We start from the raw sequence: 21,939 nt of genomic DNA, 5'->3' as shown, positions 1-21,939 counted from the left end.
TACACAAAATTAAGATCTCCTGAATAATATTGAAGGCTTCATTGCCTTAGCAGAGTTGTAGGCTCTAAGATGTGTATTGAATTTCTGAATTTGGCAGTATTTTTCAAGGCCTTTGGGAAATACACTTACCATGTCCTAAACCACACCCTGTTGATTGTTACTGCTGTTTTATATGGTACAGATTAAACAAACTGACAACAAATCCCCTTTAACTGGAAACATTGATTTGAAACTGCCTCCAGTCATCTTCTAATGCAAAATCACTATGTCTAACATTCATCTATTGGTGTCCTTAGCACATTAAAAAAGAGCAATAAAAGTTGTTCTAATTTTTACTATCTCTTCCTTCTTCTTTTCAAACTAGCAGCATAAAATTCAGAAGATACAAACTCAGACAGTGTAAATCAAGAGTGATTTAAACACAGATGTAATTTGGCAGTATTGCATCATTCAATACCTGCATTCACAGTTGACATAATCATCCCCTCAACTTCTTGACAGTTAATCTCTTATATTACTACAAAAATTGTAATTAATAAAAAATTTCATTGTATATGAACCGACCTCCATGTACAATTCCTGAAAAAGTTCTAATTATCCATACAGCTTTCAGGAATAACACAAATCAAAAAGTCCTACCTCTTTTTGAATTCTTGTTCATTTTATGCCATGCCATGTAGATGTACATAGATGTGTACACTTGAATTCTCCTTTAAGCAAAAACATCTCTTTAAGGCGTGCTGCATGACCAAATAGTCAGAAAAGCAGGCTGATGCCTAGCATCATTGTGTGCTGTTGTTTTTCCCACAAAAGTAAGTAGGAGCAAAGGTTTTCTCATATTTGAACCTGGTAATACCTAATGAGCATCCTCAGCAACAGGCACTGATAACCACAATCTTTATTGCAGAATAAAATTCTACATCAAGAGAGCCCAGGGAAAGCACATAATTTCTTTCTTCATGAACTAATATGTGCTAGATAAAAATAATTTTAAAAGGTACTTAGAAACTTTGCTTTCAGATGCTGCATTTAGCCCTGACAATTGAGCCTTCTGAAGGGAAACTTCTGGAATGAATCTGGCTGAACTTAGGCAATTGAAATGATTAATTGAAACCTACTTGTCACTGAGGGGTTCAGATCCCATCAGTACCTTCTGTAGTCAAGGTACTGTAGCAGGGATGACCTCAGCATTGAACTCTCACTAGGACAGCACTGCATCTCCTAGACTGAGTTTGGTTATTCCTTTGCAGTTCATATGCCTTTTTGTGGACTGGATTAATACTGCTACATGGGGCAATGCTGCTTGGCATTCAAGAATGATGATATGTACTGGGTTTTAACCCTGGACTAACTACCTTCCAGCTGGAGCTTTGGTTCACAGCAGGACCACAGTAGCAATTCTTTCAGAAACTGGTTCTATGGTTCCCGTGGATGATCCTTTAGTTTCCAGACCTACTTCTCTCTCACCTTTCAGAATGACATCTCAATTGATCCTCTGATAGATGGTACACAGCATTCCTTCAGTTCCTTTGATGGCAATCACATACCTTTTTGTACTGGAGGCTGTCTTGGGGAGAAAAAAAACATTTTCCAAATGTACTGGCTGTGCCGTCTCACTACCTACAGAGTGGGTACATGAGGAAACTGATTTCTTGGACTTTTCTTCTACCACACCAGTTGCCTGAGCTTGGCATTCCTGCACTCAATACTTTATCATGGAAGAACCAGCTCAAAGGAGAGAGAAAGAAAAGGAATGTTGTGGGGTTTTTATTATTAAAACAGACCTTTTTAAAAGAAATATAAGTATCTGTAGTGACTCTTTTGCAAAATAAGGATGGGACTCATATGTCTAGTGCTGTTAAATTAGTGTCAAGTTTAGATGTCTGCTGTACTGAAAGAGCAAAGAAATGTATCCAAATGTCAGGGCTGAGGGCAATTCTACATAAAAGGGAGGCAGTACATTGCTCATCAGGGAAGATTGCAGTTCACAGACTAAGGCTGGGACTACTCCGTTCTAAGCTGAAATGGCTTGGCTGCCCAATGAGAAATTGTTCCTCTTCCCTTTGTGTAAATGAAAGCTTTACAGAAAACCCTAAAAATGGAAATCTAGACTAAACTCCATTGACTCTATGTCCTGAACTGTAGCATATCATTATAAAAACAAGAACTGGCTCTGGTAGTACCAAATACAAAGAAACTTCAGTACAGTAGAAATTAATAAGATTTTCTTTTTCTTAAAATATATTCCCAGGAATGTTTCAACAAGATACTACAATGACCATCTGCCAAAGATTAACAAAGCATTGGAACAGACAAAAGAAAAAATGTCACCTCAAAATATTAAAAAAGGGAAACAGGAACAAAGGAAATATTAATCCCAGTTAGAACAGTCTCTTACGTGTTTGGTTAGGCACAGAGGGTAAACAACTGTAAAGTCACCTGTATAGAATGATGCTGGCTCTGCCTCTTCCCAGCAGGATGATTTTGTACAAGTCATCATCAGGATGGCAACTTCACCCTGCAAAAAGTCAGGACAGCAACAACTGACATTGCCTGTTTCATAACCAACAGAAGTGTCATCCTGTTCCTCTCAGGAAAGCTGCTTCCTTCATCTAAACAATACCATGTTTGATGTCTCCTTTATATCTCCTGGGTCTTTTTGAATTGCCAACTGTGAATCCAACTCCAGGCTGACTTTCGGGGTTAGGAATCTATTCCCAAGAGAGCAGTTTGTCCCCTTTATGTTCTCAAACAGCTCATATATCCTCTTACAAACCTTAGTCTGTCCTAGAATGATGGTTTAATATTTTTTTGTTGGTGGAAAATCACATGCAATACATCTGTAAGCATTAGTGCACAAACTATTTGGGTCCTGCCTTTCTTTCAGCATTGGCAGGACAAGTGCTGCAGGGTTTCCACTGCAGCTTCTTGTGAGAACCATCTGGTCCCATAAGAAGAAAGTAACCACAATGGGGTTGTGGACTAAGGATGCTTGCCTGGACAGTGATTGAATTCATAATCCAGCAAAAGTGAAGTGTTTCTGTGGAAAATGAACTCTTTTGCTCTTATTACACCTGCAGGAATTAATAATTGAATCTAATTTTTTCCCACTGGAGAAGCAGTTCTGTGCCATCTTGCCCATAAAACAATGAGGGGAGACTTAGAAATGGCATTGTCAGTAAGATCTGTGATCCCTTTTTAACGTAGGAATTTTTACGTAGGAAAAACTAGAGGACAGGACTTCTGACTTGGTCATATGGATTGATTCCAGTCTCACCTTAAGGCAGATTTTGTGTTGTTCTATTCCATGGAAAATGATAACAATTTACAGCAAAGAAATACTCCCATATTGCTTATAGCAGATATGGTTATGTTGACACACAGTCTCAGGGTTTGTTTTCTTAACATTTTGATTATATTTCGCCAATATTTTATTTTAAAAGTAAAAATATTACTTAAATGAGTTCCACAGTTTTCATTGCTTGTTGCTCTAAAAAGAGACTCATCAGATGGTTTGTGTTAAAGGATTTTCATAGCCCTATCCTGGCCTAAAATGAAAATTCATGTCAGGAAATCAGAGTAGGGAGATATTCCTGCTAGAGCTAGAATTGATGAGGTTTCTAGGTCTAATCCATGTGAGAAAAGCCCAGGTGCAGTAAACAGCACAGTGAGATTTAGACTGGACAGGTGCTACCACAAAAACAAAGGCTAGAGCACATCTCACAATGATTGAGGGCAGTTTATGTTTTGATTCAGAAAGTTATTAATATGACTCATCCGTATGCTACCAAATATCACACCCAGCAAGTGAAAATTGAAACATATGCCTGTGAGATATAAAAGGGAGCTTTTATGAGAGGCCTTGGCAGAATGGGTGTGAGGGAGGAGTAAGAACATGAGGAGAAGAATAGAGCTTTTCTTGCTGTTTGCTACATCAGGTAAAATGAATGCACTGAAATTTTCCGGTAAAGGAAAGTAGGCAACACCCAGATTATTTTTTTCCTGCTAGCCTTCCTTCTAACCCCTAACAAAGAACGAGACAAGGACAGAAAGGCAGTCTATGGAGACACCATAGCACTGTTCAGAAAAATGAGATGAGGTGTTTCTGATCCCTCCAATTTCTCATTCCTCCAGCCTCTCCCTAATACCAGGGCCTATGCAAGGGCAGAGGAGCATGCACGCATATAAAAAGGGAGGCTTTTTGAGGTTGTCCCTGAGCCTAGGCCAATACCTTTTACAGCTTCTTAACCATTTCCCATAGGAAGAATTTACCAGGCTAGTGAGAAATTATACAGGGAAATTACAGTCCTTTCATCTCTCCTCCAGCTCTTTTCAGGAAGAACACCACTAGATGGCACTGGGAACTGTAACCACCCTGTATGAAGGTGCAGCCTTACCTGTAAGGGTGGGTAGCAGGAGTGCAGCAAGGGCTGCAGTTGCTTTTACACAACAGTAATAGCTCTTCATATCAGAATAAAATGGAGTGAACAATGTTTTACTGCTCCTTAAACCACACTCGAAATTGTATCAGCTGTCTGGCACAATGGCTCCACACGCTATTAAAGTGATGATAAAATAATCAGGGACTAATGTTACTATTCACATTATCAGCCACATCGTTTTCAGTTCTTTCAAATCTGGGTGTAGGGAGGAAAACTGAGCTAGTAACGCATCCTAACCTCCTTAACAGGGCTGACAAAACCACAGAGCAACTGTATTTTGCAAAAGGTAGTATAGTTTCTAGAGGGCAAAAAAACATTCTGTGAAATTGCATGAAAATACATTTGAACAAGGGTCTCCCATACACATATAGATACATATATGTATCTATACATACATATATGTACTGCCTAGGTATATGTAATTAATATAATTGAGAGCCTATGTAACAAGTTTGTGATCCTAGTTGTCAGTACACAATATTTTTACATCCAGTCATGTAATATTTGAGGTACCATACATTACGTGTCTAAGAAAAAATCCTGCCAACATACACAAAAGAATGCCTTCATCATCCTAAATCCAATATATAAAACATATGCTATTTGTAGAGCATGTGTTAGATATCTTCCCATCCCCTTCTCTCTGTGTGAAAAACTGGCACAATTGCTGTCTCTAAGCAGAAAATCTTCACATGAACATGCAGTTTTGCAGCCAGTTCCACACAGGTGAAGTTCTATTAATTCCAACTGGACTCATTCACTTCCAGAATCAGGTCATAGCTCTGAGTGGTTGCTTTAATACTGCACAGTACCTTGAGTTAGCCAAGCTAGGACTCCAAAGATCCTCTCTCAGCCTAACCTCTCAAGGCATTCTGCCTCGAATGCACTGGGAGTGCTGAGCAGAACCTGGAAGCAAAGAAACCAAGCAGTGGGTTTGGCAGAGATGAGCAAAAACATTCAGGCACAAAAAAAGGAAAAAATATTTGATCCTTATGGCTCTGCTTCCCCATTAAAGAGCCAGTCTCTGTGTGAAAGGAATAATTATTTACAGGTTAAAAAGAGCTCAGGTATTTCCGCACCTCAGTGTTTGCTACCTATTCAACATTCAGATGACTTGCTAGATGCCAGTGACCTCCATCACTTAACACATATTTCTATTTCTTATTTTCGCTTGCACTGTCTAGAGAAATCTTTTCACTAAAAATTTGTGATACACTTGTATTCCCTCACTGTCCCAGAGCTAACAGATCAAAGTGCCCTCTGTACCAATGAAGATTACTCTAAAGAAAACTGGATTTCATTGCTCAGAAGCTCCCTCCAGCCTAACTTCAATTCCATTAATATACACTGCACTCAAGTTCCTTCCTCCAGCTGTTTCCCGATGAAAGATTAAGGATTAGCAATTCATGTATTGTTGTTTCCCCATCTCCAATCAGTTCAGCAGCATGGTCACTGAAAAACTTCACATGTAGGTCACAAAGAGTAAAAGAGATTGTGAGTTTTCTGGGGGCAAGGGGAAACTAATCTGGAAGTTGTGTCCTCTATAAAAACAATTCTTTAAGTAGAAATATTTCTTAATTGTGAAGCCAAATGATTCAGTTCAGTCTCATCACTCACTGAAAATCCCAGGAGGTAATTTTTTAATCATTCTATGGTGCTCAGAACCAAAGTCAGACACCCAAAAGTTAAGAAACCAGATGCGTTTTAAGAGACTGTGAAAAGTTCCATTGGAATTTAATCAAGACTCAGAGCAATGAAAAGAAGTCGTTTCCCATATGCTGCTATTCAGGATTCTCTGAAGCATCAGCCAAGATGTTACACCCATGTCACAGGTCTAATCATTTGCAACTGCAAGTGATTCCTGAGCAGGCAACGATGCAGTTGGGAAATGCTGACAATGTCTCTGAGAGGAGACCGATGCAAAGCAATTGTTCTAAAGGTTACCAGAGATCTACAAAGCCACATATGATAAGCTATTCCACAGAGAAATAAAAGTAAGGTCCTGTCTAGTAGGCTGGTGGACACAGATCCTTGACAAGCCACACAGAGAAGTGAAAAACTTTTGGAAGCAATTTTTTTTTTCTGACTGCTAAAATAGTTTGCTTTGATGTCTGACTTTTCACTCCAGCTTTGAGAGGAAAAAAAACTGAGAGGAAAAAACCCATTCACTGAGCATTACGAGTATTCCCAAGATTTAATATCGACAGAGAAGGAAAAGAATACTCCAGCTCCACATCTCCACTGCAGCAACCTAACTCTACCACAGCAATACTCAGAATAATTGACCAGTTCTGATCATAGGAAAAGTTCTGTTGCATCTGTGAAGCATAACTCTCTCTAATACTGACCTGAATCAATTTTTTGTTTGCAATATTCATCTTCTGTTTTTATTTATGAGGAATATTAAACCTCAAGTTTTAGAAGATGCATTAGTACTATTCTGAGTGCAATTGATACAGACATAAATCTACCACTGGTGTAAAATGTAATAGTTCTTTGCTACTCCAAAGATCCATCATAAACCAAAACAAAATCACACACACTTTCTAGCTGCTGTCTGTAAATCTGGCCAGTAGAAGTACTTGGACAGCTCTTCCATAGGTCCTGGCTGACTTCCCACAAATGACCAGGTTAAGCCACTGCTCATTCAGAATTCCTCAAATCCAGAGTGCAGCAAACCAGAACCCAGATAATGTCTATCCCCAGAGGTGTTTGACTAACTTTCTAGATGCTAAATAGGCAGTGAGATGTAAATCATCCAACTGTGGATTGCAGCAAAGACAGATCCAAAGCAGCTTAACAGAATGGCTGACTTCACAGTTTCAGTTTTGGAGGACTTTGAATAAACTCGGAAACCTTTGAGCCTGCTGCCTAATTGACAGTTCCTTCAGATTATGAACGTCTTTATAAAAGTCCCTTTTAAAAATTAGACTTTCCTCAGTCTTGTCATTAGCTGCAGTTTCATGGATATTTGTAGCATCATGGCAGAAAGGTGTACACAAACAACTTTTTTTTTAATGCAGACAGCTAATCCACAAGGAATGGTAAATAGATGATTGTCTCCTTCCTCAGTTATTCTGAGATTTAGGCTCATAATTTACAAGGAATAAAACATGAAAAATAGCTTTCTTTTATCTTTGGAGATGGTTCCTAGCCCAAAGATATCCAAAACCATGCTGCAAAATAAGACTTTGTTGAATTTTCTCTTTGTCAAAGGGTACCATCCGTTTCCAACTCCATTTGCTAGAATGCAGTACATTCACAGAATTTCATTCCAAATTAACTCCGAAGTTCCCCAGCACTAAAGGAAACACATAGTTCATCCATATCCATCTTGCTACACACTGTGAATTCTTAAGAACAGAAGGAGAGAATTCTTGTGCACCAGCTACACTATTGGAAAACTGAGTGTCTGAAAAAATGAACGCTGGTCCGTGTAGACGAGTCTTGAGAAAGGCCAATGATTACTGAGTAGCTGAAAATAAACACATCTGATTTCAGCCTCAGCGTTTTCCCCATATGTTATTGGATTTCTACCCTTTCTTTCTGTACCTTTACAAACTGATTTCCCTGAAAGATGTCTATACTAGAAATTGATCCCTAATTTTTAATGCTGAAAGACTTGAGAGTTTATCAAGACCAGGAATTTTCTTGAGAGAAAGACTTCCCCTTTTAAGAGGAGTATTTTTGACATGCTTATGTTACAGAAGTCAGGCAACCTCTGGCTTCCCACTACCATTAAGAACAGCTAGAATGAAATAACTATGAGTCTGAAAGCCCAGTTTCAGTTTCCAACAAATATATTCACTCCAATTAACATTAGTACCATGCATGGATACATAGAAGAGAGCAAAAATTTTGTAGCTCTCTAAAGAGATGGAAAACGCTGCACAAATATTGATTTACCTCTTCCTCCCTATGCCTTAGGTCATTAAATATTAACACTGCCAATACAGTAATAGTCTATGCTTTCACATCAAGCAGTAACTTAAATAATTCATTTGAGAGAATAGAAGATAACTCTTCAGAATGGATAAGCAAAGGGTATCCCTGTATGTCAGGGAGAGTTTCAATTGTTGAGGCTTAATGGTGGTGATGACAGGGTTGAGTGATTATGGTTAAGAAGTGGGGAAGGCCAACAAGGCAGATATCATGGTGGGAGTCTGTTACAGACCACCCACCCAGGACGGAGAGCCAGATGGAACATTCTCTGAGCAGCTGGGAGAAATCTCACAATCCATGTCTCTTGTTCTCGTGGGGAGCTTCAACTTAGCAGATGTCTGCTGGGAGTACAGCACAGAAGAGAGGGAACAGTTTAGGAGGTTCCTGGAGTGTGTGGAAGAGAACTTCCCCATCCAGCTGCTGAGGGAGCCAACTAGGGAATGCTCCTGCTGGACCTGTGTTTGTAACAGAGTAGGACTGGGGGGTGATGTGATGGTCAGAGGCTGTCTTGGGCATAGTGATCACAAAATGACAGCATTCTTATTTCTTGAAGCAGTAAGAAGAGGGGTCACCAGAACTGCCACCTTCTGAAGGGCAGATTTTGACCAGTGTAGGAGACTGGTTGAGAGAGTCCCTTGGGAGCCAGTCCTGAAGGGGTAAGGGATCCAGGAAGGCTGGATATGCTTCAAGAAGGAAATCTCAAAGGTGTGGAAGCAGGCCATCTACATGTGCCAAAAGACGAGCTGGCAGGGAAGAAGACTGGCCTGTCTGAACAGAGATTTTTGGCTGGAACTGAGGAAAAAAAGGAGAGTTTATGACCTTTGGAAGAAGGGGCAGGCCACTCAGGAGGACTACAAGGATTTTGTGAGGTTGTGCTGGATGAAAATTAGAAGGAATGAAGTCCACATAGAACTTAATCTGACTACTGCTGTAAAAGACAACCAAAAATATTTCTATGAATATAGTGGTAACAAAAGGAGGGCTGAGAATCTCTCTCCTTTATTGGACGTGGGGAGGAACATTGGCAAAGGCTGGGGAAAAGGCTGAGGTACTTAATGCCATCTTTGCCTCAGTCTGTAATAGTTAGACCAGTTGTTCTCCAGGTACCCAGACCCCTGAGCTAGAAGAGAGGGATGGGAAGCAGAATGAAGGCCACATAACCCAAGGGGAAATGGTCAGCGGCCTGCCACACCTGCAGGACCAGGGATCGTATGAAGAACTCTCAGTGGAGATTCAGTAAAAATACATTGGCTTCCTGTGATGGGTTAGAAATTACTGTGAAACCACATCTTAAAAATCCTTTGGCTGAACAACAGGTTTACATTTTGTTATTAGGGAGAGAATGCAGGGAACTTTAAGCACCCTGAAAGACTGCAGCCAAGATATTACCCTAATGCTATTTTACCACACTTAGGTACAGATGTTTTTTTAAATATGTGAGCATTAACACTCTGCCTGTCTAATTATGCAGGCCTAGACTTTTACATCATGTTTAAGAGGTCATAAATTTAGTGTAATAAATCTCAGCTAAAACATTTAACACAAAGTGTGTTCAGCACTACTTAGAAATTACTTTTAAATGCCACATTTGCAGGGCTCATACATTTCCATGAGATTTTGAGAACATCAAATTCTTTCTGTCATATTGTGGGTTTTTCATGCCTAAAGAATACTCTCAAGAAGGTTTGAACATTCCCAGGTGATTGCTCAAAAAAGTATTAGGAAAAAATGTGAGATTAATTAACATCTGTCTTCTTCTGCTGTGAAATCAAATCTGCCTGCATCTGAACTGTTGGAGAAACCTCAGTTGCAACCCTTGAATTGCAGATTACCAGTGATCGTTGCAAGGTAAGGCAAGTAAACATCCATATTCCTTTATGCCTTTGGCTTTCTTGGCCTGTGTGTGCAAGCTGACTAAAACAGAGAAGAGCATCAGCTGCTATAGTGTTTCCAAAAGCGGAGATGAGCTCAGGGATTTAATCCTAAAGATATGCACCTAATTTATGAAGGCAAACCATGTAGCAGAAAACTGAAATGGGATATTGGCTTAAAGTGTTATGGAGAAAGTCGAGTGTGAAATGACCTGTTGATCGTATCCGAGCTGCCAACACATCTCCAAGTTCATAAAGAGGGAGGGAAAATATCTTCAAAAAAATGCTTAATTACAGTAAATCAACCTCCTTTTATGAGGTTTAAGACACCCCTCAGTAAGGCTAGCTCACTCTCCATATCTTTGCTTGGTTTGTTCTGAATGAGCAGCAAAATGAATTAGAGTCTTCAAGTGATTAATAACTCAAGTCCACATGATTTTTTTTTTGTTACTTCCTTATAACAATACACCATCTTGCATTTGTACAGACATATTGTATCCTTATATTTGATGTATGACAGGAATTATTTTCTCATGAAAACAACACCTTGACAATCCCTAAGATACCAAAAATACATCTTCTGACCCTATGACTAGATTGATGGATGAAAGAATAGTATTTAGTGATTCATTCTTCTACATTTACAGGTTAGTTTATAGATGCTTCTACAGCAGTATTAGAAATTTATTTTGACACTGACTGAGTAGCAAACACAAAGACAGCAAACAAGCCTGTCTCTGAAAGAATTAAGTCCATGAGCTTGTAGAAACAAGTACAGGTTTTGTAGGATAAGCTGAAATCAAATAGTGAATTTATTGGAGTGCTGGATATTTACTACATCTTGTCCATTAGCTGTCTTACTAACATGTCCAGAATCTGCTCAAGGAAGACCTAGGCTGGGCATTCCATTCCAAAGTGAGAAACATTCCTGCAGTATCAGGGATGGATAGATAGATAGATAGATAGACAGACAGACAGACAGATAGATAGACAGACAGACAGATAGAATTATTTTTCAATGCTTTCCTCAATTCTTATTGATCACACATATGTAGGAAAAGCCAAAGAAGACAGCAAATCACTCACTGCAGCTTGCAGGGCATTCCAGGTTGGTTTTAAAATGTTCAGCTAAGGAGAACACCTCTCCCAGCTTCTTTGCATCCACACAAGAGTATCTCAAACCAGGACAGAAGGCAAGAACAAAGCAGTGCTGAAGACTTGATGACCATATAGTATGTGTTATGGCAAAGTTATTTCAGACAAGTTCTAGTCTGACTCTGTGGCCTAAGGGCTGCCAGCAGTCCCATCAACACTATCTTATCCCTGTTTCTCCCCTGCAGAATGAAGCTTGCTGCTTCCTTCCACACCCTCTTTGCTTTCAGTGTCCTGAGTTTGACTTCATAATTACTTCATAAGACTAAACTTATTCCACAGCAACAAGATACATTTTTCTCTAGAGTTTCCCAAAGGAAAACTTGAGGGTGTGTTTGCCTACAGTTATATAAATAGCCTGACCTATTTCAAATACCATTTTTCAGTTCTTCCAGGCACAAGTGCTCATACCTTCACTTGGGGAGTTTCATCACAACATCCTCTCTGTGCTCTCAGGATTTTTTTTTTTTAAACACCAAAACCAGCTTCCATAATAAGGCCTTTATCCTGCGTGCTGGGAATGGCAAAATAAACAAAATGTCACTCTTTTGGCACAATAGGTAGTTCGGGCAAAGTTAACTTATTTTTCTTATTCTGGCATGTAAGAGAGACTGATCCATAGGCAATCACCTGAGATTATGTCAAAATGGAAAAAATAATTTTTCTGCTGAAGCCTACTCAGGCACACAGAATTCTGGTATGTAAGGTTTTATACACCTTTGATCAAAATCAGAGCTGTAAATGTGGATTCTGTCACTTTAGAATATCATCTGTGTTTGTGGCATTCCTCAAAAGATTTCTGACTCTTAGATGAATAAAAAAGTGAAACAAGGATGTCCTCTCCTGACATGCATTTTCCTTGCTGCTAAATAAAGTTAAACTTAAGGTCAGCCCAAAATAACTAATTCTCCTCAAGGTTTTATTATAAAACCACTGGCAATAATTCTTTATTACTTTTCCCAGCGTCAGTAACAATGCACAATTCACTACTCCTTACACGGTGGTAATAAACTTCTTAGAAAAAGAATATTCTTTGAGATTATTGGAATGATGGCTACATTTTATTTGAATGATATTTCATAGCGCACATGCAAATATCTTCAGACACCTCAGAATCCTCTTGTTCAGTAAAACCTACTTCAATAACATGAAGAGTAAAAAAACAGAAGGCTTGACTAGGATTAGATCTCAATCTTGTGTCTTCTTTTAGATGCTGTAACTAAGTAATTATTCCAAGCATCTAATTATTGCATCAGCTTTTCAAGTGTAATTATTTTTTCGTGCCGCAGAACGTTGACATTGTTTAAAGGAAGACATAACCCATAAATCAAGAATGTGCTTTCAAACTAAACTGTTTCCATTTAAGAACTACTCCAAAATAAGCACTGAATGCACTCAAAAGAGCAGAAGGAAGCAAGAAAATATTCTAAGTTTATGGAGGTTGTGGCGTCACATTTTGGGCCAAATATACAAGGGATGTTCAATTGCAAGCAGTAAAGTCACAGCCACTAAACACATCGCTATGTGTCAACAGAGCTACTGAAAGTGGCCTGACACATCCTAGTCTGGAGCAATTGTCCAGGTAAACACTCCACCTCACCTTCAATTTTCCTTAAGGCAGCCCCACATGCCAGCTTCATTAATTTACTCTGTAGAGGAGGATGAATAAATCTAAACAGAGTTTTGTGCTATTTTTACTAGGTAGTTTCTGACATCTAAATGAGACTGAGAATGCTCTATTTATGTTAAGAGTCCAGTGAACTGAAATATGAGCAGTTCTTAACTGCCCTGATAGATCATCTGGAGAGCTGACATGCTTCACATGAGACGGTGATTTATTCCTGTAAGTAAACAAGGCACATTAGAGCAGGACACAGTAACAATGAGCACTTGAAAACACAAGACCTTTGGATCTAGCCCAAGGGCCAGGAATGATTTTCATTTAGTAGTGCTCTCATGCAGGAAAGTTAAGAACACACACAGGAAGTAATTACAAAAGTCTTGACGACTGGGGGAAAAAAAATTTTTTTTGGAGGGATAACACCATCTGGACTGGAGAATTTATAAATTTTTGCTAAAAATGAGAACCACAGTGCCCTCCAATTGTGAAAAAACACCAAAGATACTGGTGAAAAGGAACATCATACCTTTCATGTCTGATTAGAGATGTGCTGTGCAAAACAAACATCTTTGCAGTAATATATTCTCATTCTCAGTCTTTTTGAGCCTGTTAAATCTCTTTCCTCTGCTTACACAGATCTGACCTCTCTCTAGAGATATTCCTTCCCCTGGAAAGTAATAATTTTGTTTGCAGGGGAGGTAGAGACAATATAAAGCAGAACAGAAAGTGATAATTTCTTTGCACAGAAAGTGACAATTTCTTACAGTCACTCAAATTTTTTTTTTTTAAGGACTAAAACCCTATAGGGTTTTCTGAAACCAGGAACAGTCAAGAAGGAGGGAGTGGATTTCAAGGTGAAACATCTATGCTATGCTCTTTATTTATTGGTGTTTGCATATCTGCCATTTCTCTGTATTTTTCCCAAAAGGCATGGTTTTCTATATAGGCTCCTATGCTTGTGCTAAAAAATAATAATACATGACAGGTAGAAAAATGGAATCCCAGCTCTGCTGCATGTACAACACTGCATGCAATACTAATATACCAATATAGCAGACAGCTAGGGTTACCCTGTCCATGTAGCTTTTACTACTCTTTTCCATATTTATAATATTTCCATTCAGAGCACTATACTTTCTACAAACACATTTCCTCCACAGACATAGTGAAGATTTCTCAGCAGTAAGAACTGTAGGAGATTTTAGGAAAAGTCTCATTACTTTGGAAAATAGCTTTTTTCAAATTACTTTGAATAATTAAATACAGCTATCAGCCAAGGACATTCTTCAAAACATCAGTGTTTTCACTGTTGTAGGCATGCATTTACCACTGCATTACAATCTGCTCTGCATTAGCATTGGAATAGAAAGGATTCCTAGAATTTGACATTTAAAGGGGAATCTTACTCCACAATTCAATTATTATTCTTTCTTCAATAAGGACAGAAAAGCCCCCTAACATTCTTTTAATCTGGGGGGCAGGAGGGAACATTAAAGTTTCACTGACCAAAGTCTGAATACTTCTCCAGCCAGGCATCCTATTTAGGGATGTTTGCTCATTAGCTCAGACACACACGCTGCATTCCCTGGTGTCATGTGCCCAATTCCAGAAGCCATTAGAAAGTCACGAGGTAAAAGGCGCGTGAGTGTGACTGCAAAACCCCCCCAAGCTGGTAGGACACCTTCATGTCCCTGCAGCCCTGTCTTCATGACATCCCCTGGGCAGTCTCTTCTGCCTCTGTTCATAAACCTGGGAATAAGAGTGTCCTGGTCACCTACAACTTTTGGCAGACAAAGCATTCGTGAGTGGGGGTCAGAGAAGGACTAGCTGGCTGCTAGCACTGAGCCAGTTTTCCTTGCAGCTCTTTGGGATACACAGCTTTGTTCAGCTCTACCAGGCTTTTCAAGCAATATGTGAGTATAAGGATGAGCTCCTGGTGCATCCCCAGAGCAGCCACTGCAACAGGAGCTAACAGATAACTGTAGACGGGCACAGGGCTCAGGGCCATAGTCTGTTCAAGGAAGGTTATTTCAAACACTTCGGCCAAAAAGGGTTTGTTTTATCCATCTTTCCTGCTGCAGCAGGACGAAGGTAACAATGCTGCATAGGTCCCCTAATACTCTGCACCATATTTCACCCAGCAACCTTTGGACACTCATTTTGCTACAAGTAATAATGAGCAAAGAGTCATATGGACTATAAAAAACAACAAGGAAAGTATTATCTGTGGAGGAACACAGGGGTTTGCATGGAATAACACTATTTCCTTTCTTATTATATCTAAATGTTCTCAAAAACACACTGCTTTATCTTTTCTCAAAGTGAGCACAAATATTTTGCTCTGTCCACATATATCTCTTACTAGCTAAGCTTGCATTCCAAGATCAGGAAGTTCTTTATCTAAAGTGAAATTTTGTAACTGAAAAGCACAGGAAAAGTTCTGTAAAACTATCTTGGTGTTCAAGCAGTGATTGTTCCTGCTTCTCAAACAAGTTATCCTTTATAAACCTGAAAATTTTTTTCTCCCAGCATTTTAAGTAATGTTAAAGTACTTAAATCCCATGCCAGTGCTCTCAGCAGCCATAATGGAAAAAAACCCAAAACCCACAAAAACCAACCACCAACAACTTCAACAACACCACCCAACCAAAGAAAGCTAATCCACTGAGGTTTATAATTGTTCATTTGTGTTGTAAATGTTTATGAAACTATTCCAACCCTGAAGCAAAATTAGCAAACAGGTAAAGTAAGGCATTCTATAGCTAATTTTTCGGTTTATAATGTTATTAATGTGATGGCACTGACTAGATCAATACTTGGTTTGTTTGAAAATTCTGCAGCTATTTACATTTCTGCTGGACATGCCACACAGAATCTTTAGAAATATGCCTGATTTTCTTCCTTATTTCTTACAAATGGGGCAGAAATGGAGGGGAGAATTTCTATGTTTACAAATCCATTTCCATTGTAAGTTTAAAGCTTGGTGATTCATAAACAGCTCGAATAAAGTTCTCCCAGCTCAAAATCTAGCTACATAAAAAAAGACTACTTGTTTGACTCTCTCTGAATTACTGCTCTTAGAACAAGGCCACCTGGGGATAATGAACAGCTGATTTAATTTTTAATCAGCATTTAAAAGCCTTTTAAGTGGAGCTCATTTTCATTAGTTTAAATAAAGAACACCTCGAAAAGTGAAAGGTCATTAAACCTCTGGAAGCACATTCATGCCAAGACTTCAGCTAAACATAGGTCCTTTTTAACAGGGTGTCGACGGATTTATTAAATATAATGTGAACAATTGCTCATTTCTGTAGTCAAACACAGCCTCATAAAGGGATGTATTGTCTCATCAATGCCTTATACAGGAAACTGGTCTATTCTGAACTCGCCTGAAAGCATCTATGTATAGACCCCAGAGCACAAGATATGCAGAGCTCAGTTTCAGAGAGGTCTAGGAAGATGTGGACATCACAGGATTAGGTGTGATGAGTAGCATGGCTGTAATAAGGACCCAGCTGCTTGGTAAGAAAGAATATTTTGCATCTCAATGATTTGGTATGAGACTTGACCATTTTCTAATCTGCAGCAGGTTCAGCAATTGTGAGATAGTTGTACACACTTGGCTGTGCATCTTTTTTACCCTGTCTGTTCAACCCAGGCTACAGGGCTGGCCTTCCAAAGCACAGCTGTTTTCCTTGCCTACAGAGCAGATTTCTGTCATGAGTCTGACTTGAATACCCATCAAGTTTTAAATAAAACATTGTCAAGCATAAAGAAATATAATCAAGGATTGGAAAGTCTGTTCAGTAAATGGGGCTACCCTGAAAAGCATGAGGATCAATTCCACCATTTCATTCTCAGGTTTGTTCCATTCTCAGAGCAGTCAGGGGGTTAACTAATTTTTTATGAGCCTGTAAACATATTTATTTATGTTACTTTACTTATGTTACTTTATTTATGTTACTTTTACATTACTTACTACTTCAAGGTGAGAACTTCAGCTCCCGTGATGCTCATTTTTTACAAACAATCAGCAAAATGAATGAGATTGAAGTCACATTTAGAATTGTTCAGTATATTAAACGTCACAGCCAGAAAAAGCTACCAGATTCATGCTAACTGCACAATGCTGTTCCTTTTGGGGAAATGATTGCTGAGCATGAGTATACAGGCAGTAAAAACTTACACTACCACATCTCTCACCAGCCCTAACGTCTAAGTGAGGAACACCTAGCCAAAGGTGAGGAAAAATAGCCAAAGGCCCTGGGATGAAAGCCTCTACCAAGAGGGAGAGAACGAGAGAGGCTGGGCTTTGCAGAGATCTTCCAATATCCTCAAAATTTTGTACCAAGTCAGAATCAAGAAAAATATCCCTAGCTCCCTCACTAAGTGAAAGAATAGTTTCAAACTCAAAAGCTTCCACTTCAGAGAAGATTTTAAATAGCATCTCTACCTCCTGAAGAGGTTGGAATTCATCTGAATGTAGTGGATTTTAGTGTTCCCGGCAACTTCTCAGCTAAAGTGTTGGTTCTAATCTTGACAATTCTTTTTGTTGATGTGAAACACGGACTAGGAATCCCACAGGAAGATGGCAAGTGTCCTAGAGTAAGCTCAGGGCACTCAGTATCCCTCAATGTTACATTGCACTCATCTATTATACCTTTGACTCCTTTTGAGCTCAACAGTCTTATGGTTTGTATCAAAAAGCTGAATTCGACCCCTACATTCATAAGTTGTATCCAAATCAGCCAGAATTTCAGGTTTGGGGTAGTGCATTGTACACTACGTGTATGTATGAAATAGATTTAAGAATCTGACTGAATTTCTACATTATAGGAATGGAACAATCTCTGTGCCTCAGTTTTCCTGTCGGAAACAGTAACCTCACTTTCCCACCCCAACCTACTGGATGTCTTAAATATCTCTTTATGCAGATGACAAATCTCATGAAAATTAATTCCCCATAATCACTAGGGATTTGAGGTTGTTGATTTGCAAAATGAATTCACACATTATAACTCAGGTTTTCCCTTTAAAGCAGCTTTATAGTGTTACTTTCTTAAGAATAGATAAGCCTAAGTGAGGCTGACGTATGTTTTTAAGTCCAGGGAAAAGTCACAGGGGCTGCATGTCTGTGTGTGTGCCTCAAGCACACTGGTAGACTGATGTTCTGAGAGATGGTAGAAAAGCTAGTTCTCCTGAAAGGACCAAGCCACCTTCAATTATTATTATTGTAACAAATTTTTTTCTATAATGCAGAAGTAGTAAAAACTCCATATTGACATTCTCTTAGGTAATGGTGTCTTTCAGTTCCATCAACAACCAGGTTAAAACATGGGGAACAATAGGGAAGAAGTGGCAGTTTCACTTTTTAATACTAGTTGCTGTTCTAAATGCTGTTCTAAAAGTTAGAGATTCTAATGCTCTAGTTCTTTATGTGTTGGCTTTTATCTGTTTTTGGAATAATATACCATATATTTCCATCCAAAAAAATCACAGTAAAACTAATAAGTATATGATATGTAGGAATTAACACAGGACTTGGATCTTTTCCAGGACATACTCAGGAACTGCCACGGCAGAAAGATAATACACAGTTGACTGCTTCCAAATAGGGGAAAAAAACCTCCCTTCTGTTTTAAATTCAAACAAGGGCTAGGCTTCCAAGGGCATGTGATCATTAATTTATAAAGGCCATGGTTTGCTTATCAGGTGACATTAATGGAATCACTGACCTGTACCAAAAGTTGTGGAAAGAACAAACTTAGGTTCTTTGAAACAAACAGATTGGTTCCATGCCTTGGCCACAGAGACTACTCTAGCTTGCTTTCACCTGAGAAGTGTCCATACACAAAATCATGGGGACATTTCTGGGAATATTTGCCTATAAATGGTGTTTCAATCACTGCAAATCTGGATGAAAAATAAGCAAAACAACCAAAACCAGCCAAACAAAAAAGCCACCAAATCCCCCCCTTTAAAGGCCCTTGATAATATGAATAACAAAAACTGTCCATTTTTGAATAGTAATACCACACATAAATGTTTTCTAGCTGTAAAAGGATGATCACTTGGAATTCAGGAATGATCCATACTTCTACCACCAGCTGCCACTTTTGTGCAGAAGCTGAATCATATTTCTCCAGAGAACAAATCTGAGTAAATGTTAGCTGTACCTGATGGGTCCTCTTGCATTACTATTAAGGAGTACTCTTTAAGGTATCTAAAACTGATAAATACAAGGTCTGCTCAGGAAAAGTAGAAAACATTTTGTCTAGATCAAATAAAGGGGATGATCGATGGATGGAAGGTTAAAAATGACAGGTCCTATTTTTAAGATGTGCTTTCCTTCCAATCAGTACCCAGTGCTGTGGTCACTACAAAATATGGCAAATCTAGCCTTGCACTTTGCTCAGATTAGCAGGAAATGTACAAAAAACTCCACTCATCCCTAGTACAAAATACATACTGTAAGATCTGCAATCATTTCCACACAAAAACTGCTATGTGCTAACAGACAGACCCCACTTATGCTAGTTATTTGAATAACAGCTATTATATCAGCATGGAACAAAGGCAATGGTTTTTAGGAGACATTCTTTGTTTTATTAGTTAATTTTAAACTCATTGTAAGAAGCATAACAGAGAAATCTTCTGTTAAAATATGCCAATTTGAAGTTTATGAAGTGAAAAAAATCTATCCAACACTGTTGATTCTTTGTCTAAATTATTCCCTTTTAAATAACACCTTTGTTTCTGTTTACTCTTGAATGGACAGACTAGTCAACTGGAAAACCAAGTAAATGCAACTTGAAAGTCTGCAGGCTTCATTTGTTAAAACTGACTGAACTGATTGATTACAATTTCTGTTTTTATTGAGAACAGCTTATGAAACTGGAACCATGAGGTTCACTTTATTTTATAAATTTTACATAATTTCCAATGTATTCATTGGAGGAAATACAATCTTTCAAAAGCCATCCTGCAACTATAAAATTTTGGATAAAGAGTCCAGCCAAATGTCTTTTTCAAAAATTTGTTCACCCCCATGAAGAATCAAATGGAAAGTATTATAGGAAATATCACTCATGATAAAATCAATGAGATATACCTGCTTAATACCTGTAAGGTCCAATTATTTCATGGGACTTCAAGCAAATCCAAACCCTTATCAACTCTTGAAATTAAATTTATTTTTCTAGATCTTTGGATACAAGATAAGTTGATATACAGAAATCTCAGCTGAAAATAATTTCAAACAAGGTAATTCCTAATGTTCATTTATAAATATCAGTTAGGTACTTCAGAATATCCTCAGTGCTTTTATTCTATTGGTTAATAATATGTTTATATTACTGTATTATCCCAATTACAGAGTTGTTAAAGATTAACACTGAAACTGTCTTGGAAAACAAGTCTGACTTCATAAATGTTGTGTAATGTTAGTTAATACTAAAATATCTCCATTAGTTAGTTTACAAACCGTTTGAACAAAAGCCTAAATGTAATCCTAGTTAATTGCTCCTATTACTCCATGAACAGGAACCAGGTGCCCTTTCATATGTTAAATTAAATATTAATGTATTTGTTTCAATTATTGTTCAAGGTCTAACAGTCTCTTGTCAGTTATAAGAACTACCAAAACTTCCTGCCACTCTAAAACATAAATGCCTTATATGTTTATACACAACTTTAGAGAAAGCCTTAGCACAAACAGAAAATATCTTAACCTAAGCATCATAAACAGGCAGGAACTTCTTCATGGTATGAGAGCTTAAAGGGGGAAATTATTTATTCCTGCAATAAATCAAAAGTAAAACTTCACAACCCTTAATCCTCATCAGTTTTATGGACAGGTAATAGAGGAATTTCTTGTGAGCTTTGCAGTGCAACATTTTGATACAGGGAGAAGTGTATTGAAAAACAGACGTATATTCCAAAATACCTGAATCAGAAACAAGAGCATGTGGTAATCAATGGAACGCATGAAGGAGGCAGGTGAGAGATAAAAACAAATAAAGAGTGGTGATGATATGAAAATAAATTTTCCGTGGCTGACTTTTGTGAATATACTTGAGTAGCTTTAAAAGAAAACACTTTGCCTTTTGTGAAACAGATTTCGATGGCAGCTCTTAAATGCAGGAAGTCTTAGAGCTGCCAAGAAACATTACCTGATATTTTATTATCATATGAGATACCATCCCTGACATGACAATGTGATATGAATGGCATGTCACATCAGTCTGAGGTAATCTTAAAGTGTGTCCCACTCCATTTTGGTAGCAGATACAAAAGCAGGTAACAATGAAATCAGGGATAAGCTGGGGATGTGCTAACACTGTTGCTTTCTTTCCCAGGTGTACATACCAGTGCTGGGTTTATGTTTCTACACAATTTTCTGTAGCCAAAAGAAAATGAGGACTCTCCAGCACTGAACGAGTTTTTTGGTCCTCTTTCAATTTTCAGGGAAAGAAGAGTCATCACAGAAATGCAGATAGGGAGTTAATGATAATGAAATTTCCTTGAACAGTTTCACTGGAGCAGATAAGTGCCACAGAACAACAGGATGTGGAAATTAGATTAGAAACTGCATAATATGTAAAAAATCCCCCGTTTATATAAGCCATACAAAACTGGTTGCTGCAAGGAGATCTGATAATGATTAACTATTGTTTAAAAAAATAGCACTATAATAAAGTGCAAGCAGTTTCAAACTGAGAATAAAAATAAAAATAATAATTTTTTTAAAAGTCAGAGCTCCTCTTATGGCTTCTACAAACACTTACTGGTTTTGAATTAAAACAATGCTACTTTCCTTGTCTGCCATTAAAGCCTGACTGACAATGCTTTGACATTTTTAAAGGCCCAAGACTATGTCTGGCAGGCAGACTGTAAGAAGACAAGAGTTCAA

The 21,939-nt window shown here is 38.3% G+C and overlaps 1 long non-coding RNA gene across 1 annotated transcript in view; it reads right to left on the bottom strand.

The window, feature by feature from the left end:
- Positions 1 to 2,398: 2,398 nt before the first annotated feature.
- LOC146435556 (uncharacterized) overlaps positions 2,399 to 21,939 on the bottom strand; it is a 79,086-nt gene continuing 59,545 nt past the window's right edge. The window contains exon 7 of the long non-coding RNA XR_014853001.1: positions 2,399 to 2,518. This is a non-coding gene — a long non-coding RNA (uncharacterized LOC146435556). The remainder of the gene's footprint in view (positions 2,519 to 21,939) is intronic.

The sequence above is a fragment of the Lichenostomus cassidix genome, chromosome 6 (genome assembly GCF_008360975.1).
Source record: "Lichenostomus cassidix isolate B80296 chromosome 6, HeHo_3.0, whole genome shotgun sequence".
NCBI lineage: Eukaryota > Metazoa > Chordata > Aves > Passeriformes > Meliphagidae > Lichenostomus > Lichenostomus cassidix.
The sequence above is the reverse complement of the archived record's forward strand: the minus strand, read 5'-3'. Positions and strand labels throughout refer to the sequence as shown.